At 52.8% G+C, this 14,337-nt stretch overlaps 1 protein-coding gene across 9 annotated transcripts in view; it reads left to right on the top strand.

Annotated features, from left to right (window-relative positions):
* Window positions 1-1,062: 1,062 nt before the first annotated feature.
* Window positions 1,063-14,337, top strand: part of MGMT (O-6-methylguanine-DNA methyltransferase) — a 351,118-nt gene continuing 337,843 nt past the window's right edge. For all 9 annotated transcript variants that reach the window (XR_010935690.1, XR_010935688.1, XR_010935691.1 and 6 more), the window contains exon 1: window positions 1,063-1,190. The gene's annotated coding sequence lies outside the window, so the exon portion shown is untranslated. The remainder of the gene's footprint in view (window positions 1,191-14,337) is intronic.

Below are 14,337 nucleotides of genomic sequence, written 5' to 3'. Positions count from 1 at the left end.
CCAGCTTCTGGTGGCCCCAGGTGTTCCTTCGCTTGCAGAAGGATCACTTCCATTCTCCATCGGCACATGGAGTTCTCCCCGTGGTCTCTGTCTTCTCGTGGCCTTCTGCTTGTAAGGAGATGAGTCATACTGGATTAGGAGCCCACCCTAATGACCTTATTTTAACCCGTTGCCTCTGTAAAAAGACCCTATCTCCAAATAAGGTCACATTCAGAGTACTGGGGGGCTAGGATATCAGCGTATCTCTTTTGTGGGACATAATTCAACCCATAATAATGTCCACACAACACCAAGCAGTGCCAGGCACACGTGTGCTCACTGAACAGCCACTGAGACTGGGCGAGTCTAGGTCTTGGTGATCAGGCAGCATCTGAGAGGCCATGGATGGCGAAAGACCCGTCACAAACACTAGAGGCTAACCCCAAGACCCTCTACTGTGTATAGAGTCCAGATGTTGTCCTGCTGAGCTCTGCGTGGTCTCTGCCCTCCGGAAGCGGCCGCAGGGAGAGTAGCAGGCGGGAACCAGCAACTAGGCTACTGGGTGCACCAGACGCCGAGCCTCCAGACCCGCCCTCGCCTCCACACCTGCCCTGCTACAAGGCAGAGGGCGCTCGCCAAGTGCTACGGTGCTGACAGTTGGTAAACAGAGGGGGCGGGAAGGGCGCGGCCCAGCTCGTGCGGGTAGGAAGGGCTTGCAAAGGAACGCAGGGCCCTGGCGCCGAGGCCGGAGAGGGCCGGGCCGGGTCGGGCCAGAGTCCTGCAAAAGACGCGCCAGGCAGCGCCACACGTCCAGCGAACCTGCGCAGACCGGGGTGGACCTCGGCGCCGCCGCACTGGGCATGCTCCGACCTGGGCGAGCGTGCGCCGGCGGGGAGGCGGTGCCCATCCTCGGCCCCGCCCCACTAGCCTAGGCCCCGCCCCCGCGCGTCTGGCCCCGCGGCCCTCACATCCAGGTCCCTTCCCACTCTGGGCCCCGCCCCCGAACCTCGGCTCGGCCCCGCCTCTGCGCCTCCCGGCCGCGCTTCCGCCACGTCCCGGTGCGTGTGGGCCCCGGGAGCCGTACGTCAGGCCCCGCCCACAAACCTCGGCCCCGCCCCCGCGCCACGGACTTGCCCGGGCTTCACGCGCTTACTCAGCTCTGCGCGTCCCTGCGCTTGCAGCTCCACTCGGTCGGCGTTTTGGGCAGCGCGGTGAGTGTCTGGGTTGCCTTTCTCCCGCCAAAGTTCGGGGCTCTCCCTGGGGAGAGCAGGCGTCTGGAGCCCTTGGGGCAGTCCAGCCCCCAGTGGTCTTCTGAGCGCTCCCCACCCCACCTTGCCATCGTGGTGGGGCCCGCTCTGACCATCCCCCCAGCTGACCCTTGTGGGTCTCAAGTGTGACCAGGTATGCCCAGGTGTAGCCAGCCTTCTCCCAGCCTGTGGGTTCCTTGGCCAAGTTGGATGACAGTGGCCTGGCCTGGGAGTTGTGGCCGCTTCCGCCGAACCTCTAGTTGGTCAACACCTTCGACGCCCTCCTGCCCTGCACTGCTGACCAGCGCCAAGGGGGCCGCTCCTCTGCCTTCTGTTTCCAGGAAGCTTCCAGAAGCCCGTAGTCCGGGCCTGCCTAGCAGCAGGCCCTTAGCAGACCCCTTGTGCAGAACCCCCCATGGCTTCATGCTTGAGACAGGGTGAGACGAGGGCCGCGTTCTGGCGTCCTCATCATGTTGGTATACATTACGCCCTAATCGCCTTCGTAAACAGCAACACGTAAACAAGGGGAGTGTGAGAGCCGCTTACCCTGGGCGCCGTAATTCCCAAGTCGGTGATAACGCTGTAGAGCAGTTCTAAGCGGTATTCCTCACTCCCTGGGCTCATCGTTTCCTGAATCTCAGAATGGTGTTTGTTCTCTGTGCCTCAGCTCAGTAGCTGACCTTGTTCTGGAAGCACATTTTGTATCTGTGAGCACAGCTTTTGCTTGGTTGAGTGGATGGTCATCAAGCAGGGGGGGACTGATTTGTCCGGATAGGGGTCACCGCAGCTGTTAGCAGCAGAACACGAAGCTGTAGAACACGAAAAGCTAAGGATTAGACTGGCCAGTTAACCATGAGCCCTTAAAGTAGCTAAGCCAGGCCCTCCTCTACATCTCCCCAGCCCGAGACCTGATGGGGTGCGGGGTGGTGTTGCTTTCATGAGTCCCCGGTGGAGAAAACACTCAGGTGAAAAGGACACAAGGAAGCTTAGCCCGCCATGGGGGTAAACAACTTTAAGAAAATGATGTCAGGGCCGCCCTTTCCATTCCATCCCCCACCCCCAGGTGGTGGTTAATATCGAGTTAACTCGGACCTTGTCCCATGAGACAGTTCACGCCAGGTGCGCCCTTGCTCAGGTCCAGAGCCTGCAAGTTGCAAAGGAGAGCTGGCCTTGCGCTGGCAGGCGTTTCATTTCTGCTTGGGTTCTTGTTTTGAGTTAGGATTTGAGTGGGAGAGTGGTGTCTGTTACAGTCTGGGGCTGGGTGAACCAGGCCTCAAGGGCAGAACTACACTAAGGTACTTTTCTAGGTGAATATTCTTTTCATTAAAATAAATCTGTATTATACAAAGTAGATTTAACTAATGTCATTAGATGCTGCTTTAAAAAGGCCTCACTGTTGGAGAGCAAGGTTTAAAGAAATAAAGCCCCAGGTGTGGACACGGTGGTTAACATCTTGCTCGTGTTCAGCTGCGGCGGTTCTTAAACCTCTTTTCCTCTGTTTTGGTCTTGCTTGGGTTATCAGTCGAGCCTCACCTGGGCCTTATCTTCCACTCAGACCTGCTCTTCCACGGTTTCCCTTACAGATGTCTCACTCAGGGACCATCCATCCTTCCTTCAGGGAAGGAGGCGGAAGGAGGGCCTGAGGAGGAACGCGACTTCCCTGGCGTTCCTGTGGACTTTCTCCTCCAGGCCTCTTCTCTTGCTTTCTCAGGAACCCCAAACAGTTTACTCTTCTTATTATTTTTAATAAAATAAACTTGCTAGATTGCCTTTATTCTTATTTTGCAGAGGACAGACATTTAGAAGCCAGTGATTCAAACCAAGACTCTTGTATTTCAACTCCCCGTTTTTGGGCATCAATGCCCTTTTCAGTTTTGTAGTGTATTCTCCTTGGTAGGAAAAGAAGGAAGCAGAACAGTGCTTTCTGAATTCTCTTTTCCCATAGTCATCTGTTAACATTGTTGCCAGGTTTGTTTTCACACTTGGCTCTGACCCCACCTCTCTCCATGGCCCAAGGGTGAAGTTCCTCTTCTAGACCCACTTTCCTTGAGGTTTTTGACATCCTGTGTCGTCTCTGAGGCTCCTGGTCCCTGAAAGGCCCTGAGCTCCTTTGGCTCCTGTCACAGTCCTCCCAGACCCTCTGTTTCCTGGGTAGTTTCTGGTAGTTTCTGAAAGAGGTTGGGGTCTTATCACAGAATATTATTTAAAGGAAACCTGAAGATTTAAACATCAAAGACGTATAAACTATAATATAATACCATTGGGTGAGAGTGGCCTTTTCATAAATGAACCAATCCATTGCCCATTCTTGGTTTGAAAGTGTGTGTGGTTTATCTGGGAGGGGGAGGGAGGTTTGACTGTGCAGGATGGCTTGTCTCCCCTTGGCTGACCTCAGTTTTCCCATCCCGTTAGCTCTGGAGGCCTTCCTTGGGCATAGGTAGATGAAAGTTGGACATCCACTGTTAGAGGCAAAATACTGCGAGATGTGTGTTTTGTGGCATTTGGGTAACTGCTGCATTATCTGCTGGTCAGTGGGAAGAAATAGTCTAGTTTTCTTTTAAATTTTCTTTAAAAAATTAACAGTAATAAAGAGCTTATCAAGGAGGGCCTCAGGGCTTGGGGAAACCATGTAAAGAATATATGGTGGCTTCCCTGGTGTCGCAGTGGTTAAGAATCTGCCTGCCAATGCAAGGGACACATGTTTGAGCCCTGGCCCGGGAAGATCCCACATGCCGCGGAGCAACTAAGCCTGTGCGCCACAACTACTGAGCCTGCGCTCTAGAGCCCGCGAGCCACAACTACTGAGCTCACGTGCCACAGCTACTGAAGCCTGCGCACCTGGAGCCTGTGCTCCGCAACAAGAGAAGCCGTGACAGTGAGAAAACCCGTGCACCGCAACAAAGACCCGACACAGCCAAAAATAAATAAATAAATTTATTAAAAAAAAAGAGTATATGGGGTACAGTGAATGACCTACTCCTTTATATCACTGTTAAAATGAATTGCCTAAGAAGAGGAATAAGTCATTTTTGTGACCTTTTGTAAACTTCGAAGGAATCAACGTGGTTTTGGCAGACGTGGCTTCCGTGTAAATTGGTCACAGACAGTGTCTTGCCGAAGTGCTCGAAATCCCTGGCAGTTAAGGCCGTCTGTGGCCGCCATCCTCCTGAGGTCTGCTCCAGCCAAACAACTAAATAAACAGGCTGCCCCGGGGCCGCTGACACGGCAGTGACATCCTTGGCCACGTGCTAAATGCTGACACTTGTTTCTGATACCACAGGTGGTTTTCAGTTCGACTGGGGGCTTAGAGGAGTGGGGGTCTCCAGGCCTCGTGTCCCCTGGTCCCCTCCCCCTCCCCCAACCTGGAGTCAACTCATTTGGCCTGTGATGCAGCTGTGATAAAAACCAGTTAAAAATTCGACAGAAACCTTTTCTTGGGGTTGTTCAACTTGTCCTGTGTGTGTGTGTGTAACTGTGAAAGGAATTGTGTGAGCTATAAACGCCTAGTGGGTTCACCCTCTTCCTTGGAAAATTTTCTCGTTAGAATAATTTCCTACCTGTAACACTTGTGAAGTCAGCAGAGTATCTAACCCGAGGTCTGTTGCCCATTCCCAGAAGCCTGCGGGTGAGACTGAACGTGCGGTCCACCAATGGCGGGACTCGTAAAAGCCGGCACTTGTCAAATCTGTTTGTTTTTATTATAGACATTGATCTGCCAGCTGCAGTAATGCATTTATGGACACTTTTCTGCAAGCGCAGCGCTGGTGGCAGTTTTTACTGACAAATTGAGTCATGTGGATGATAGTTTAGAAAACTCTCACTTTATTGACAGATTGGGCAATTCCAGCCCTGGATGCTCAGAGGTTTCTGGATGGATGGAGAGAGTGAATTGAATCTCAGGGCAAAATATGGGATGGGACATTTTAATGTTGAACTTTAATAAATAACTGGTAGGTATTTCTCATTTGTTTTTACCCCCCAAAAAAGGACTAAAAGTAGGGGCCGAGGGTGTCCCCTTCGGATCTGGCCCACTTGTCGGTGTTGTAAGAGCCACCACGGAAACGCGGGCCCCGTTGCTCTCCTTGAAGTGGGATACTCGCGAGCTATAGCAGAACAGTTTCTCAGAAGGTGGTCTGAACCCTGCTGGTGTCAGAATTACTGAGTGTGCTGGTTAAAAGGAAGATTATAGCGCCACTTGCCAGACCTACTGGGTCAGAATCTGGGGACTTGTGTCTTTGCAAGCGCTCCAGGGGACCGTAATGTTTGAGCATCTCCAGGGCAGGCTTAGGGTTGCCTGAGGAGAGCTCTCCAATCCACACAAGCTCCGAGTTCCCGTCCCACGTGGGTCCGTCCTCAGCCGGTGTTGTTGTTCTCAGGCGCCTGTGCTTATGGATCTGTGTATGGTTTTGTAACTCCTCAGAGACACGTGAATCTCTTCGAGTTGCAAACCCGACATGTTATCCCCGCGTTATAGTTTTTGGTCTTGTGGTTATGACAGAACGTGCAGATGTTACCAAAACTTTGGCGTTAGTTTTACAAACAAACGTTAAGCATGGACAGCCATGTTATATCTCACGCCCATCTCTCCCTTTGAATGGCTGGTCTTGCTTTTTCTCTCTCTGGGTAGAAGCATTTTCACGGTGTCAGGTAAGGGTTAACTCTCATATATGCAACCAAATACATTTTGGGGAAGCTGAACTGAGTTTCTATTTATGAGGTGCCCGTTGTGGGAGGGATTCTGGTGATGCCGTTTACTAGCTGGGTGCTTTGGGCAGCTGTAAACCCCTAGCTGCCTCCTCAGCTGTGGGATGGCAGTGATCACACTTACTCTATCTGGATAAGCGTAAGCACAGAAGGTAATAGATGACTATTTTGTGAAGTATGAAGCACTGCCTAGATAGAAATTTTAATTTGGAACCATAGTCTCATAGAAGGATGAGACTAACTGGAAAAAGGGTGAGGAACTGACCAGGATCCTTGTTTTCCCTCCAGTACAGTCAGTATCCTTGTTTCTCTTCAGTCCAGTTAGCATCCTTGTTTTCCCCTCATCCAGCCAGCATCCTTGTCCCTGTACCCCACCCCATCCAATCAGCATCCTAGTTTTACAGATTTAACACTATCCACGCCCTCATTTGGGGTGATATACGCAGGGTTAAGGTTCCAGCCTCTGGGAACAAGACGGACTCAGTTTGGACCTGGCTCCTTAATTACTATCTGTGATCTCAAGTGAAGTCACTTAACCTTTACCGAGCCTTCGTTTCTCCAAAAATCAGGAAAACAGCATTGCTGTTCACAGGGCTATTGTGAGCTACTGGGAGAGAATCCCATTTGGGGAATCGACCCGGGCCCCCCCATGGTGAGCCCTGAATAATAATAATAATAGTTGACATTTGTTAACTCAGTCACAAAACTGTTTCTGGTGGAGGCAAGACTAGGGACGGGGTCTCAGTTGGGCTCCCCCTCCCGTGACTGTGATTCCATGTGGCGCAGACCTTCGTTTCGCCTGGAGCATCATGAAGCCTAGGGCTGACTTGCCAGGTCTCTGAAATGCCTTTTGTCTCTAAGGAGGTGCTTTGCCCAGCTGCCTGTTTCTAGTTTTTTACAATGGATGATTTGGGAGCCACTGAAGTGGCTGGTCTCAAGGAGCTTCCCGCTCGGGTGGCAGAGTTCTGTGTCCAGGTGTGCCATGCTGATGGCCAGCTTGTGCTGGGTGGGCCTAGAGCGGGCACGTAGGCTTAGCACGTATGTGTTCCCAGTCCCGAGTAACTTGTCTCTGGGAGGCCTGACCTTAATTATCAGTTAAATTGAAAGAACTTCCTGGAGGACCCGACACTATGGCAGTGGCCAGGAACCAGCAGCGACACCAGCATATGACAGTGTTTTCCTGTGTGAGAGGGAGTCGCAGTAGTGAGGGGTAATGTGGTCCAGTAGGTGAGCTTTGTCAGAATTAGAAGATCTGAAATAATTTTTGTGTGTATGTGGAAATGGGCCTTATTTCGGGGTCTCTTTTACCCTCATATCACTCAGGTTCAGCCTGGTAGAGTTACATTCCAGGAGGTTCTGGTCAGTGCAGTAATGATACTGCTGATACTAACATTTATTGAAGGCCTTGCTGGAGGCTTTACCCAGTCTGTCCTAGGGAATTCTCGAGGTCGCCTGCTGAGGGGGACACTCAGGGTCTTTGTTTGCATGTGAGGAGGCTGCCTGGGAGTGAGCGACCTGCACAAACCACTGGGGTAGGAGTTTTCAGCCCGGGTTTATTTGTCACTAGCGCCGGCTTTCCCCACGCACCATGCGTGCCACCTTTGGTGGGGAAGCAGGGACACTGTCAGAAGTCCTTTGGGGACGAGAAGTGGCGTAAAGAAATGCATTACCTGTATGTTCGGCTATGCTTTCTGGACACCAGTGTGGGCGAGCATGGTCCTCTGCATTGCGGGAAAAGCAGCGCACCCAACCCTGTCCCTGGCTGAAGGGGCCCCGCCCCCTCCTGGTGTGCAGCCTGCCCCAGGGGAGGGCCGAGCGCAAGGGGTACGGTGCCGGCGAGGCTGTCCCGTGTGTGGTGGCCCTTCGTGCAGGCGGCCAGGGACGCCCCGTGCCTCGCCGGGGGCGGCAGGCTGGTGGTGCGGATACCGGAGGAGGGGCGTCCGCGTGCTGGGCTCTGTTTTAGGACCCGAGGCACAGCCCTCGCCGGGTCCCTGCCACCTGCTCCTGTCGCGGTGGGAAGGCTGGGCGGAGCACCTGTGCGGAGGTGGTAAGGCTTCCCCAGGGGACCTGAGCAGCGGGAGTGTGGACGCCAGGATGCGGCTGGGGACCTGTCAGCGGCTCCGGTGGGGCATTGGGATGTGTGAGGGTCCAGACAGGAAGCCTGCAAACCTCGAGTGCTGCGCTGGGGCGCTCGGTGGGTGCAGGACGGCAGGCCGGCAGCGCTTCCGGTGCACGCTGCCTGGGCTGACCTGCACCTGCACGGGGCTGGGCGAGGGGGAGGAAGGAGGAGGGGGAGGAGGGGGAGGTGGCAGCAGGCAGCCTGGCGTGAGCAGTCACACCTGGGGAGGTGCTGTCACGTGGGGCTGCGGGCCGTCCGGGGGCTTTCCGGTGGGGAGCATGGGGGTGAGGGTGGGAGCAGGCAGTTCTGGGAGAGGCCTGAGTTAGGGACTCCTCTGTGAATGAGAAAGGAGCCAGTGTCTGGTCTGCGGGCTTTTTTTTTTTTTTTTTTTTTTTTTTTTGCGCGGGCCTCTGACTGTTGCGGCCTCTCCCATTGCGGAGCACAGGCTCCGGACGCGCAGGCTCAGCGGCCATGGCTCACGGGCCCAGCCGCTCCGCGGCATGTGGGATCCTCCCGGACCAGGGCACGAACCCGTGTCCCCTGCATCGGCAGGCGGACTCTCAACCACTGCGCCACCAGGGAAGCCCTGGTCTGTGGGCTTTTAATTCCCGTAAAAGCATTCCTCCGGGAGGGCTTGTGGGGAGACCCTGGCTTGAGCGGGAGTCACCCCTCTCTGCCGGGCCTGGCATTTGGGTTCCGAAGCGGGGAGACTGGCTTGTTGTGCCGCTTCATTCAGGCAGGAGTGGCAGCGGGAGGCGGGAGGCTCAGGAACAGGCCTCCGCAGCCCCAGACCGCGCCCCGCGGGGTTACCTGCGCCTTCCTGCAGGTAGTCTCAGGATCTTTACGGGAAAACTGTCAAGTTTTGGGTGTACAGGCACATCACAACGAACGTTACCAATAAAGCGTGTGCTGCTTCTCAGATGCACACCTCGAAACGCTGGGCTGGCCGAGCAATGGCGCACCCGCCTTGAGGGACAAGAGGCGGCGGCTGGGGAGGGAGGCCCTGGTGGTCCCTGGTGGTCCCCGATGGTCCCCAGTGGTCCCGGTGGGCGAGGGCGAGGGGGGCGGGGGACAGTGCCCACTGCCCGACTCGCCCCGAAGTGTCCATGTGCCGTGCTTGTTGCCTGGCTTCACCACGACAGCAGGGACGGTGCTGGGGCGCAGGGAACTGGAGGAGAACCTGTGGTCCCGAGCGGGCGTTCCAGGAGTGGGCGGCGACCCTTCCCTGTGAGGCTTTTCACACTCCAGTGGAAGTTCCTAGAATAAAGGGCGAGGCACAGAAATGATGTATATCCAAAAGTTGGTGAATTTAGCCAGCTATTCCACGAAAAGCCCATGTGTGCTCTTCTCTATTGTGCAGAAGAATCTGTTTCAGTCACCACTGTGTTATCATCAGATTCAGCTGTCGAGTCAGATGCATGGCCAGTCGAGGCGGCTGCTTGCTGACTGCCGGGCCCGTACCGACGTGGGACCATCAGTCTGCAGGCCGCCCTGGGCGCAGGTGCTGGTGGGAAGGAGGCCAGCCCGTGGGGCGGGTCACCAGAGGGAGGCCGCGCCAGGCAAGTGGCTTTCGAAATTTGTTGCAGGAGCCGTTACTTAGAACCAAAATGCCGGTTCTAACATTAAGTAAATATTCCTAAAATTCAACACCCTCTTGGCCACGATCGACCACCATTGTGGTCGCCTTCTCCCTCCAGGAGGACAGGCTCCCAGAGAGCAGTGCGTTCTGTCTGTCCTGGGTGACCAGCAGTTTACTGGGACGCAGGACTTTCAGGGCTGACGCTGGGGGGGTGGGTCCCCCCAGACACGCTCAGTCCTGGGTCGGGGATGACATCCTCGCTGTCGCCCCACCACTGGCTGGATGGACTTGGGCCCTGAGTCACAATCACTAGTTTTCTTTTTCTTTTTTTCCCTAATAAAGTATGGGCTTTAAAGACTTTCTCTTAGATTTTTTTTTAATTTGTTTATTTTTGCCGTGAGTGTAATGAGAACATTTCCCAGAGCCTCTGTTATTTCCCTCTGGACTGAGTTCCCCGTTGCTGTCCTCGTAGCATTCTCTGGACTGTTTGTCAGGCCAGAAAAGCCTCCAGAGGTTATGGTTCTGATGTCCTCAGTGATGTTCTCTTCTGTATGTTGAGGTTTCTTGCTCGGAAACCCTCACTGGGCCTGAGGTGCTTTCGCTCTTTGCCGCTATCATGACGATCCAGGCAAGATGGATTCTGGGAAAGGTTAGTTAGATACCCTTTTGTATTGTCCAGAAATAAGTGTTTCCAGTGGTTTCAGACTTGGAAGCAGCTATTTCGTGTGCTTCAGTCATGCCCTGGCGTTCACGTGGCAACTCCCAACTACTTATTGGAAATCCGTGTCGTGACTGCGCGGGTGCCTGCTCTGTTGTGATGGTCGGGTGCTCACTACTGCCCTGCGCTTGGTCAGCAGGACTCAGAACAGCGGGCCACTGCCTCCAGGCCGCCCGGAGCTTCCCTTGTCTGGAGGGTCACCTGCTGGAGACCTCGCGCGTACCGTCTCTGCATGGGGCCAGGCCAGCTCTGTTCAGCTCTCGGATTCGAGGCTGCCTCTTGGGGTGCAGAACAAAGTCCATGTGGGCTCTGGGTTTAGACGGTGAGAACTTTCCCATCGCATATCCCTCCACAGCTGATGGAGGAGCTGCCTGGCCCCAGCCTCAGCGACCTCGGTTGCTTTTGCCTCGTGCGCCCCACATAGTCTCCCTGCTCTGTCCCTGAGGAGTGCCTACCCCACCCGCAAGGGCGCTGTGAGCTCAGCAGTCAGGCAGACACAAACAGGAGCGTGCCCCTTCCTCCTCCTGTTGCAGGCAGGGGTCTAGAGGTGCTCCAAGGTGACCCTTCTTTCCTACGCAGGTCCCGAATGAAATGAGCCTGTGAGGCTCATGTTGACGCCACTTTCAGCCCCACGGCTTCCACATTTGTTCCGGCACCTTCTCTAGATACCTGTGCATCAGCTCTTTGCTCTCAGAGGCCCCAGAGCACCCCCTACTCTCACCTAGGGATCCTTCTCTGATTCAGCCCAAACATAGACACTCTGTGCTCCCAAGCTGTCTCTGAATCCTTCTCCTGTTGCAGCCCTCTTGAGAGCCTCTTCAGCCCCCATAATGTCTCCTCACACTTACACTCGGGTTTCTGCTTTACTTGTATTGTTTTTGTCTCTTCATGCTGGCTTTCTGAATTGGAAACTCTCCATGGCCTGGTGTGGGGCTCACACGTGATGGAAGGCCCAGCAAAGGCTGCAGAACGCAGGTTGCTATGGACTGAACGTGCCCCCTGAAATTCATATGTTGAAGCCTAACCCCCAATGTGACTGTATTTGGAGATGGGGCCTTTAGAAGGTAATTAAGCATAAATGAGGTTTTAAGGTGGGGCCCTAATCCACCTTAGGGTTGGTGGCCTTATAAGAAAAGGAGGGAGAGATCTTTAGTATGTGAAGGCAGAGGAAGCAGGTGGCTGCCTGCAAGCCGGGAAGAAAGGCCTCCCCAGAAACGCAGTCAGCTGGAACCTTGGTCTTGGACTAGCCAGCCTCCAGAGCTGTGAGAAAATTAACTTCTGTCCTTTAAGCCATTTGGTGTGTGATATTCTGTTATAGCAACCCAAGCTGACCAATAGAAGGTGAGGTGCAGACTAAAGTTATTTCAGAAGCACAAAGCTCGTGAGGGGTTTATGTATGAAGTTGGAATTTGGAGATAAAGATAACTGTAATCAGACAGTGCTCAAAAACAGCACTGAGGGCTTCCCTGGTGGCGCAGTGATTGAGAGTCCGCCTGCCGATGCAGGGGGCGCAGGTGCCCCGGTCCAGGAGGATTCCACATGCCGCGGAGCAGCTGGGCCCGTGAGCCATGGCCGCTGAGCCTGCGCGTCCGGAGCCTGTGCTCCGCAACGGGAGAGGCCACAACAGTGAGAGGCACGTGTACCGCAAAAAAAAAAACAGAACAAACAAAAACACCCAGCACTGTTCTCAGGCTTAGCTCTTAGCACCCCAAAAGGTGTATAGGAGTAAACGAAAACAGAATGAACAGAAACCTAAGGCTTATTACCAGGGTCCTCAGAGGTTGCAGAAAGGAGATTTGGCAGGTGGGCCAAGAGACACCCAGAGGGCCAGGGCACCATAGACAGGCCTGGTGTTGTCCTGGCACTGGGTGGACGTGCTGGAAAGCTGTTGAGGCCCCAGGCCCTGAGGGAAATGGGGAGGAGGGGAGGAGATGTGGGCCTGAGTAAACACTGGCGGACGGGGCCTCTTAAGCATGAGGAGGGGTTACGGAGCCAGCCTGTAGCCTCCACTTGTCACCTGGGAGTTTCTGTTGGTTGATTTTTTTTTTTTTCCCCTCTTGATATTGGTCAGTTCATTCTCTACTCCTTTCTGGATCAAGGAACAGCATGGGGTCATTTGTTGGACACTAGTAGGAACTCTTAAGTACTGTGCAGTTTGCTACTTTTCATGCTAAGATGTCTCTGAGGATTTTTGGACGTCTCTCTTGAGTTGGGAACTTAGCAAGACACTTCTCACTGGAAGCTTGCTGGCCCACACGTGCACCAAATTGGCCTACATTACATCTGTGGCCACTGATGGGGAGATATGATAAAGACAGGAGGTTCACATTTACTTCTGCCCAAGTCACCAGTTCTCCATGTGTCGCGCTTCGTATTGTACCTCTGCAGAATGTATCCGATACGTGGGTATTTTGGGGATTGTTGCAAAGAAAACTCAAGTTGTAAACTTTGACCTAATGGATCTTGCCATTTCTGAGCTCTGACCCTCTGTGCCCTTACCGTGTGGCCACCACCATGCCCTAGAATCCTCTTTGGGGGACCCAGCAGTGGCAGGGAGGGGTGTTGTGGTCCAGGCAGGAGAGGCTGGAGTCCTGGGTGAGGTTGTGTTCTGTGCTTTGTATCGTGCTGTTAACATTTGAAATGTGGATTTGTATTCTCAGTTATGTTTTATTTATTTGTTTATCAGCATAGCTATGTTTGTTTAATTCCATACTGAGAGTCTAAGAATACACTTGACCTTGAGGCCCATCTTATGATGTAATTATTAGTGATTGATTCTGTTTATTCTTGAAATCAATAAGAGGGGCGTAATGGTGCGGTGTGCAGTTGGGCTCTATTTCTTATATTTTCGTAAACGTGATTCTGTGACAACAGAAGTATTGGTTTGTTACCAGAACAGATTTGATGAATCTCAAGCATAAGATTAGTTTTATACAGTTATTGTGGTGTGTTGTGTTCCTTACATGACATGTGTTAGCGTGGCAAGTGCCACTAAGGTCTCCCACCACCAGTGGTCAGGGTGGGGATGTGCAGTGATTGATCTCCCTGGGAGTGCTCTAATGTGAAGACAATTCAGGCTGTTTGAAGTATATTTTACAAGTGTGCCCTGGGCCTTTGGGATGTTATATTGAAAAACCCAATTGTACAGTTACCATGGGAACCCAATTAGAATAGATTGCTTGATTTTTTTTGTGGGGGGGGGCGGGGGTGTCTTTCATCTTGACCAAAAATCCAGTGTGTTTTAAATGTTTTCATATTCCCACACTGACTTGCTACACCAAAGGATTGTTTCTTCCTCCCCTCCTCTTGTTTCCAGCTTTAAGCCGAAATAGGGATAAGTTCTCTAGGGTGCTTTATGAGGAAGTCTCCTAGAGGGACTTAATCAGATTTGTGTGGAAACTTTTGTGCAGGTCCTGGTCGAGGTGGTAGTGAGCATTTATTGTAAAAAGATGGGAAAGTGGGTGTTTTCCTGTGACAGCACACGGGGCCCTCATGTCCCTCTGGTCGTGCTCTGGATGCCAGATGGGGATACAGGTGTGCACCTCTTTTCTTCCCCAGCTTTGCAGGTGCGGGATTGAGTCCTGAAAGGCCCTGGGTTTCCGGGACGGAGATAGCAGGTGGGGTAGGGCAGGGCGAGGTCTCAGGACTCTTCCCTCCACGCCTGTGTTCCTTTCACTGTTTGGGCTCAGAGACTTTTTGCACTCTAAAAACTTATTAGAGATTCTAGAGTGATATATCAAAACAACACTGAAAGTTAACATTGAAAATTTTAAAAAATATTTATTCATTTAAGCAACAGTAAACATTTTAATACAAATAACACATTTTAAATGAGAAGTAACTATATTTTACATAAAAAAACAATTAGTGAGGTGAGTGGTCTTGGTCTACCTTTTTTTAAACGTTTTAAATGACTGGATGGGTAGAAGGCAGCTAGATTCTCGTAGCTGCTTTTGAGTTCAATCTATTGCAGTAGGTTGTTTTTTGGCTT

The sequence above is a fragment of the Pseudorca crassidens genome, chromosome 16 (genome assembly GCF_039906515.1).
Source record: "Pseudorca crassidens isolate mPseCra1 chromosome 16, mPseCra1.hap1, whole genome shotgun sequence".
Taxonomy (NCBI): Eukaryota; Metazoa; Chordata; class Mammalia; order Artiodactyla; family Delphinidae; genus Pseudorca; species Pseudorca crassidens.
The sequence above is the reverse complement of the archived record's forward strand: the minus strand, read 5'-3'. Positions and strand labels throughout refer to the sequence as shown.